Below are 9,416 nucleotides of genomic sequence, written 5' to 3'. Positions count from 1 at the left end.
ATTTCCAAATATACAAGTCCTACCCTGACTTTCTCTTTTTTATTTATACAGATCTCAAGTATTCTTAGCTCTTTTCTCCTTCATAGACATTTTCTAATTCATTTGTTATGATAAACTTGAGATTTTAATTTGAAATCTCAGTAAATATATGTGGTGGATTGCATTGTTCATTCACAATTATTCGTACCCTTTCCATCTTTGCCATGCTTTTCTATAGGTGGGGTAAACCAGTCTGCTCCACTGGTTTTGGGCTTGTGTTGACTTGCCTTGGCAAACACCACATTGGAACAGAAGCTTAAAATATGTTGTATGCTTTAGCGCTTCCCCTACCTCCCTTGAGCTTCTGCCATTTGCCATGAGAATATCATGCCCCAAAGAGTGGCTGCACCTTCCCTGGGGATCCAGAATGAAAAGACAAATGGAATCATGCAGAGTCCAATATGGCCACAAAAAGTCTGCAGCCTTCATGTAATGGAAGCAAGAATGTTTCCTACTACTGCTATTTGGAAAAAATTGGCATCTTTATGATATTGAGTCATTGGTACAATGTGTGTGTGTGTGTGTGTGTGTAGCTCTGTGCAATTTTATCACATATGTAGTTTCATATAACCACCATTCTATCAAAATACAGGACTATGCCATCACCACAAAGAATCATCCTCATGCTACTTAATTATAGTTACACCCAACCCCCTCCCTGACACCATCCCTAATCTCTGACAACCACTAATCTGTTCTCCATCTCTATAATTTTGTCATTTTAAGAATGTTACATAGGCCAGGCGCGGTGGCTCATGCCTGTAATCCCAGCACTTTGGGAGGCCAAGGCGGGGGCGGATCACTTGAGGTCAGGAGTTCAAGACCAGCCTGGCCAAAACGGCAAAACTCCATCTCTACCAAAAATAACAAAAATTAGCCAGGCATGGTGGCATGCCTGTAGTCCCAGCTACTCGAGAGGCTGAGGCAGAAGAATCGCTTGAACCCAGGAGACAGAGGTTGTAGTGAGCCGAGATCACACCACTGCACTCCAGCCTGGGCAACAAAGCAAGATTCCATCTCAAAAAAACCCAGAATATTATGTAAATGAAATCATACAGTATGTGGCCTTTTGAGGCTGCCTTTTTCTTCATTCAGCATAATGCCCTTGAGATTCATCCAAGTTGTTGTGTGTGTCAACTGTTGATTCTTTCCATTGCTAAGTAGTATTCCACAGTGTGGATATACCACAGTTTGTTTAGCCATTCACCCATTGAACAGCATCTGGGTTTGGGTTATTATGAATAAAGCTGCTGTGAACATTCATATACATGTTTTCATATGAACATAGTTTTCACTTCTCTGGTATAAGTAACCAGAAGGGCAATTGCTGGGTCATTTTGTAGTCGCATGTTTAGTGTTTAAGAAACTGCCAAACTGTTTTCCAGGGTGGCTATACCATTTTACACTTCCCACCACCAATGTATGAGATATCTGGGTTTTCTGTATCCTTGCCAGCATTTGGTGTTGTCACTATTTTTTAATTTCAGTCATTTTGGTAGTTATGTGGTAGTATCTCACTGTGGTCTTAATAATTTGCATTTCTGGGCAGGGGGTGGTAGCTCACGCCTGTAATTCCAACACTTTGGGAGGCTGAGGAGGGATGATTGCTTGGGGTTAGGGGCTCAAGTCCAACCAGGGCAACATAGTGAGACCCTGTCTCTACAAAAAAATTTTTTTTAATTAGCAGGGCATAGTGGCACAAGCCTGTAGTCCTAGCTAATTGGCAGGCTGAGACAGGAGGATTGCTTGAGCCCAGGAATTCAGGGCTGCAGTGAGCTATGACTGTACTCTAGCCTGGGTGGCAGAGTGAGACCCTTCTCTAATAATAATAATAATAATTTGCATGCCTTAATGTCTAATGATGTTGAACATCTTTTCATGTGCTTATTTGACATTACTATATCCTTGTCAGTGAAATGTTTTTTGCTATTTTCTAATTGGATTTTTTCCCCTAAGTTTTGAGAATTCCTTATACTTTCTAGATATGAGGCTTCTGTCAGATATGTGGTTAGCAAATATTTTACCCTAGTCCTTAGCTTGACTTTGCATCCTCTTAACAGGTTCTTTGCAGTGAAAAAGTTTTTTTAATCTTGACAAAGTCCAATTTATCAATTTTTTATCTTATGAATAAAATAAAATAAATGGCACAATTCTAGTGTCACAATTCTTTTGTTTCATTTTCCAATCTTATGCAGTCAAGGATCTACAGTACATTGTGGAATAGGAGTGGTGATAGTGGGCATCCTTCTCTGTTCCTAACTTTAAGCTTCTGATTTTCTGATCTGTCTTCCTTCCTCATTTTCAGTTCCTAAGGTAAGGGGACTATAGTTATCAGTTACATTGTGTTTGGCTACAAGAGTGTGCTTGCCTAGAGTGGCTTAAACAACAAAAACATGTAGGCTGGGCAGGGTGGTTCACACCTGTAATCCCAGCACTTTGGGAAGCTAAGGTGGGAGGAGCTAAGGAGGATCGCTTGAGACCAGGAGGTCAAGAATGCAGTGAGCCATGATTGTGTCCAGCCAAGGTGACAGAGTGAGACCCTGTCTCAAAAAAAATAATAATAATAATTTATATGATAAACATATGTGGCCTTGGGTTCTTTCTGTCATTCTACTGTACCACCCTCAGTTTTGGCTTTTGTCTTTGATGACATCCAGGCAAGAAAGGTTTCAGGCTTTCTCACAGTATTTATTTCAACTGGGGAACAAATTCTTATCAGATGCCCCTGAGACATGCATCCTTTCACATGTCATTGGTTATCACTGGATAACAAAGATAGGGGAGTGGTTACCATAATTACCATAGACTAACCATGATTCAACTTCTGGTCTGGGGTTCCTTCCCTGAGTGTGTTGATACCCAACATTTAAAGTTACCAAACTAGGCTGTGTGCAGTGGCTTATGCCTGTAATCCCAACACTTTGGGAGCCCAAGGCAGGTGGATCACCTGAGGTCAGGAGTTAGAGGCCAGCCTGGCCAACCTGGTGAAACTCCGTCTCTACCAAAAATACAAAAAATTAGCTGGGCATGGTAGTGGGTGCCTGTAATCCCAGCTATTCAGGAGGCTGAGGCAGGAGAATCACTTGAACCTGGGAGGCGGAGGTTGCAGTGAGCCGAGATCACGCCATTGCACTCCAGCCTGGGCGACAGAGCATGCCTCCATCTCAATAAATAAATAAATAAATAAATAAAGTTACCAAACTAAGGATGAAGGAGGTGAGAGGGAGGAACCGGTTATGCTGCCAACAATGTCTGCCAAACATCTATTTGACTTTGTATTCCCTGTGCCTGGCAATGGCAGATACATTTGGAGGTTTCTGTTTGGCTTATACCCCTTTATTAGGAAATACTTCTCCATCCCTGAGGGTAGACCTCTGCAGCCACACAGCTGCATCTCCAGCCATAGTGGAGGGGACCATTAATTCAGTCTTCAACACATATTTATCGGGACTTGACCACCATCAAGCTATTTATGTGTATATATATATATATATATATATATATATATATATATGCTGCACATAAAGTACAATGTAAGTGGTATACACTACAATTATATTTCATCCAGATTATAGCTACTGTGCTAGGCACTGAGAATAGAATGGTGGACAAAAGAAGATGGTCCCAAAGTCTAGTTGTGAATACAGTCCTCAATCAAATCTTAAATTACAATTGAGACAAATGCTCGAGAGGACTAGTACCTAGTGATATGTAGTGCACAATTAGGGGATTAGGCCAGGAGTGAACCACTGGCTCAAACTCAGCCAATCAGATTTTCTTGCTTGGGAATTAAAGATAATAATAGCTAACACTTATATAGTGCTTACTGTCTGATATGGTTTGGCTCTGTGTCCCCACCCAAATCTCATTTTGAATTGTACTCCCATAATTCCCATGTGTTGTGGGAGGGGCCCAGTGGGAGATAATTGAATCACGGGGGTGGTTTCCCCATACTGTTCTCGTGTTAGTGAATAAGTCTCATAAGATCTGATGGTTTTATCAAGGGTTTCTGCTTTTGCGTCTTCCTCATTCTCTCCTTGCCTGCTGCCATCCATGTAAGACAGGACTTGCTCCTCCTTGCCTTCCACCATCATTGTGAGGCTTCCCCAGCCACGTGGAACTGTAAGCCCAATTAAACCTCCTTCTTTTGTAAAATTGCCCAGTCTCAGGTATGTCTTTATCAGCAGCATGAAAACAGAGTAATACATGGTCCTAAATTATTTTATATAGTTTAATGGATTTAATTCCTTCCCACAACCCTACTGAGGTATATTACATTATCACTAGTTTAGAGATGAGTAAATTGAGGCACAGAGAGGTTAAGTAACTTGCTACAGGTCACACAGATACTAAGGATGGAGTTAGGATTTAAACCTAGGAAGCCTGATTCCAGAGGATGGGCCCACTATCACTGGGACCAGGAGGGTGGGGCAGCTGTCTCCTGCCCTCTGGTAGGAAAAGCACAGAAAGCCAATTTTCATGCAGAGAGAGAAGAATAAAGGGAGAAGTGTAGAGAGAAGTAAAAGCAAGGTCCCCCCTCCAGCGTTTTTTGAGACAGGGTCTTACTCTCTGTCACCTACACTAGAGTGCAGTGGTGCCGTTGTAGCTTACTGCAGCCTCAAACTCCTGGGCTCAAGTGATTCTTCCGCCTCTGCCTCCCAAGTAGCTGGGATTACAGGCACATGCCACCGTGTCTAGGTAATTTTATTTTTTATTTTTTGTAGAGATAGAGTCTTGTTTTGTTGCTCAGGCTGGTCTTGAACTCCTGACTTCAAGTGATCTTCTTGCCTTGGCCTCACAAAGTGCTGGGATTATAGGGATGAGCCACCGCACCCAGCCATGGTCCCTTTCTTGAGGAGTCTCAATTGTCTCCTGTAATATCCAGAGACACCTTTACCAGGATCCTCTAAATATGATATGACTCCTGAATTTCATCACCAAGTATATGATCAAGTTCATCCATCCTTTCTTCTCTCCACTCATAAAGGATATATATTGTGTCAGTTGCTGCAAAGTTTACAGCACCCCATCCACATGGCTTAAGCTGAACTTCCCAACTGGTTCGCCACCACCACTTGGGTGCCATAAATGGCTTACAGGTATGGCCAAGTTTTTGATCCCCTCAGCCTTTAGGGCAGCTAGGCAAGGCCTGAGGGTGACTAAAGTCTTCGGGCCAGTCACCTCTGGCTGTAAGTAGCCTGTCCATTTACACACCATTGTACCATACAAATAGTATCTTTCTTTTTTCTTTTCTTGTAAGAGATGGGGTCTTGTTCTGTTGCTCAGGCTGGAATGCAGTGGTGCGATCAAAGCTCACTGTGGCCTCGAACTCCTGGGCTCAAGAAATCCTCCTGCCTCAGCCAATTTTTGAATTTCTTTGTAGAGATGGGAGTTTTGCTATATTGCCCAGGTTGGTCTTAAACTCCTATTCAAGCAATCCTCCCACTTCAGTCTTCCAAAGAGCTGGAATTATAGGAGTAAGCCACCGCTTAGGCCCAAATAGTATCATTTTCTATGTGTGCCATTACCAGACAAAGTGGGGAAGCACTAGCTTAAGGAATAGACTTATAATTTTCTCCTGAAATCAGAAGTGTGGGCTCTTTCTGCTGCCATCTTTATATTCCCTGCACAGGTCTGGCACTGAATCTTACAGTGAAGAATCAGTACCAGAACTCAAGGAACAAAATTCCACAGAATAAGCCCAGGTGGCAGCAGCAGCCGCATTTGATGAAGAACCAGTCAAGAAAGCAAAACACAGTCAGAGTGAAGGGTAGGCACATAGCCAGGCACGGTGGCTCATATCTGTAATCCCAGCACTTTGGGAGGCCGAGGCAGATGGATCACTTGAGGTCAGGAGTTCGAGACCAGCCTGGGCAACATGGTGAAACCCCATCTCTAGTCTAAGTACTAGTCTAGTATTTGTACTAAAAATACAAAAGTTAGCCAAGTATGGTGGCACGTTCCTGTAATCCCAGATACTCAGGAGGCTGAGGCAGGAGAATCACTTGAACTCAGGAGGCAGAGGTTGCAGTGAGCTGAGATTGCACCACTGCACCCCAGCCTGGGCGACAGAGTAAAACTCTGTCTCAAAAGACAGAAAGAAAGAAAAGAAAAGAAGGCACAGAAGGCTATGGCTATGTCCAAACTGGGTCTGTGAAAGGCTATGAGGGTTACTAGAGTCGCTATCCCGAAATCTAAGAATATCCTCTTTGTCATCACAAAACCAGATGTCTACAAGAGCCTAGCTTCAAACACCTACACAGTTTGGCTTGGGGAGGGGGGAGCGGGGAACTAAGATCAAAGATTCATCTCAACAAGCACAGCTAAGAGCTGCTGAGAAGTTCAAAGTTCAAGGTGAAGTTGTCTCAAACATTCAAGAAAACATGCAGACTTAACTGTATAAGAGGAGAGGGAAGAGGAGGAGGTTGAGGAAACAGGTGTGAAACTTAAGGATATAGGATTGGTCTTGTCACAAGCAAATGTGTGAGCAAAGGCAGTCGGAGTCCTGAAGAACAACAGTGCTGATATTGTAAATGCTATCATGGAATTAATGTAATCTGAAGATGAGGATCTTTTTGTGTGTGTTTCAAAAGAGTAACTGCAGCTTGGTTTGAAATTTGTGCTGTTTGTATTATTAATAAAGTTATGGCTTCTTGTTGGGTGAAAAAAAAGAAGTTTGAGGTAGGCATTTCCCAGTTAGAGTGCAGCTGTTCAGCAAGGTCATCTAGAGCTTTCCTCTCTTTATGCTGCTATTCCCATGATGGACTTTTATCTTCAACCTCAGGTTGCATGGTTATTTCATGGTTGCAAGATGGCCTCCCCACCTCCAAGTACCATGTTCTTACAAATGGGGTTCAAATTGGGAAATGGTGATATCAGGGGACTCTTCTGATTCGTCAGTCTCTTTTATCAGGAAGCAAACTCTTTCCTAGAAGTTCCCCAGCAGGATTCCTCCTTACAGCTTACTGAACAGATGTGAAAGGGTCTTGGAGTTTAAGTATCTGATTTTCCCTGCTCTAATTTGGAAAGTGGGCTTGTAGAAGGTTTGGGAATGGCTTGGAGGTAGCTGACTGATAGTGCCTGCTATTTTTGTTAGGTAAAATAAAACAGTATGTGTAAGTGACAGTTCTGAGACTTCATTCTAGTGAATTTTTAATGAGGTTGTTTCTCTTGGAGTATCTGCTTACTTATGTCATTGAATATATAAGTTGGTGTAACTCTCCCATCCAAAGCAGGGGTTGCCAAGTCCAAACTGATCTACAGACATGTGGAGCATTTAATACCTCTGTACTGCTGACTCTGTTGTCAAGAGAGAGCTTTCTGCTCTCATGTGATAGCACTATTTATATCAGAAGCTTGTCCTTAAAAGTCTATATGAACAAAAAGTTAAATTTGTTTTTTAGAGACAGGTTCTTGGTATGTTGCCCAACCTGGCCTTGCAGTCCTGAGCTTAAGTGATCCTTCAGCCTCAGGCACCCAAGTAGCTGGGACTTACAGGAGCCTGCCACTGAACCTGGATAAAAGTTAATTTATTTATATTTATTTATTTATTTTTGTTGAGACAGAGTCTCACTCTGTCACCCAGGCTGGAATGCAGTGTCATGATCTCGGCTCACTGCAACTTCCTTCCCCCAGGTTCAAGCGATTCTCTTGCCTCAGCCTCCCAAGTAGCTGGGATTACAGGCACCTGCCACTGTGCCCAGCTAATTTTTTTTTGTATTTTTAGTAGAGACGGGGTTTCACCATCTTGGCCAGGCTGGTCTTGAACTCCTGACCTCGTAATCCACCTGCCTCAGCCTTCCAAAGTGCTGCAATTACAGGTGTGAGCCACCGTGCCCGGCCAATTTATTTTTATTTATTTATTTTTGAGATGGAGTCTTGCTCTGTCACCCAGGCTGGAGTGCAATGGCACAATCTCGGCATACTGCTACCTCCGCCTCCCGGGTTCAATGACTCCCTGCCTCAACCTCCTGAGTAGCTGGGATTACAGGCACATGCCACCACGCCTGGCTAATTTTTGTATTTTTAGTAGAGACTAGAGATGGGGTTTCACCATGTTGGCCAGGCTGGTCTTGAATTTCTGACCTCAAGTGATCCACCCGCTTTGGCCTTCCAAAGTGCTGGGATTACAGGCGTGAGCCACCGCGCCCTGCCTAAAAGTTAATTTTTATTAAAAGTTCCTGTGTAGCAATTCCATCTCACTAGGTTGAGACTTTTTTTTGGATAACCACAAATGTCATCTTTGGTTCATTCATGGCTTGTAGTCAGAAAACTTCATTTATTTATTGAATAAATAAATATTTATTCAATTTATTGAATAAATAAATATTTATTCAATTTATTGAATAAATAAATATTTATTCAATTTATTGAATAAATAAATATTTATTCAATTTATTGAATAAATAAATATTTATTCAATTTATTGAATAAATAAATATTTATTCAATTTATTGAATAAATAAATATTTATTCAATTTATTGAATAAATAAATATTTATTCAATTTATTGAATAAATAAATATTTATTCAATTTATTGAATAAATAAATATTTATTCAATTTATTGAATAAATAAATATTTATTCAATTTATTGAATAAATAAATATTTATTTATTTCAAAGACAACATGATAGACATCTAAGAAATGGCCAAAATTGCAGGATTAAGAGAGATTGCTCTGTAGCAATACACAGTAACTAGGATGTTAGAAATCTAGGACCCTGATTCACTTCTCACCTCCCAATCCCGTTCCTATCTGGGTCTTACTTATTTTGATAAACAGCATTAGCTTACATCTGGTTGCTCAAATCAAATGCTTGGGAGGAGTCCTTTCCCTGACCACCCACATTAAATCTATCAATACATCTTATCTGTTTCACCTCCAAAATTTATCTCAAATCTATCGACTCTTCTTCATTTCCACTGTTCTCACTCATTTCTCTCTTACCACTCCAGTGGCCTACCTGTTATTTCTGCTTCCACCTGTAAGTCCCCTAAAATCCATTTTTCCCATATCAGCCAGAATATGTTCATCAGTTCATCAGTTATCTACTGCTGCAGAACAAATGACCTGAAATCTTTTTTTTTTGTTTTTTTCTTTTTTTTTTTGAGACATAGTCTCTCTGTCGCTCAGGCTGGAGTGCAATGGTGTGATCTCGGCTCACTGCAACTTCTACCTCCCAGGCTCAAATGATTCTCATGCCTCAGCCTCCCAAGTAGTTGGGACTACAGATGCGCTCCACCATGCCCAGCTAATTTTTTTGTATTTTTACTAGAGACGGGATTTTACCATGTTGGCCAGGCTGATCTTGAACTCCTGACAAGTGATCCAACCACCTCGGCCTCCCAAAGTGCTAGGAGTGGCTAGGCGTGAG

The 9,416-nt window shown here is 41.6% G+C and overlaps 1 pseudogene; it reads left to right on the top strand.

Annotated features, from left to right (window-relative positions):
• Nucleotides 1-440: 440 nt before the first annotated feature.
• LOC129398108 (nascent polypeptide-associated complex subunit alpha-like) lies at nt 441-6,595 on the top strand (annotated as a pseudogene).
• The last annotated feature ends 2,821 nt before the right edge of the window (nt 6,596-9,416 follow it).

The sequence above is a fragment of the Pan paniscus genome, chromosome 5, assembly GCF_029289425.2.
Source record: "Pan paniscus chromosome 5, NHGRI_mPanPan1-v2.0_pri, whole genome shotgun sequence".
In the NCBI taxonomy this organism is placed as follows: domain Eukaryota; kingdom Metazoa; phylum Chordata; class Mammalia; order Primates; family Hominidae; genus Pan; species Pan paniscus.
This window is presented reverse-complemented; position numbering and strand designations above follow the sequence as displayed.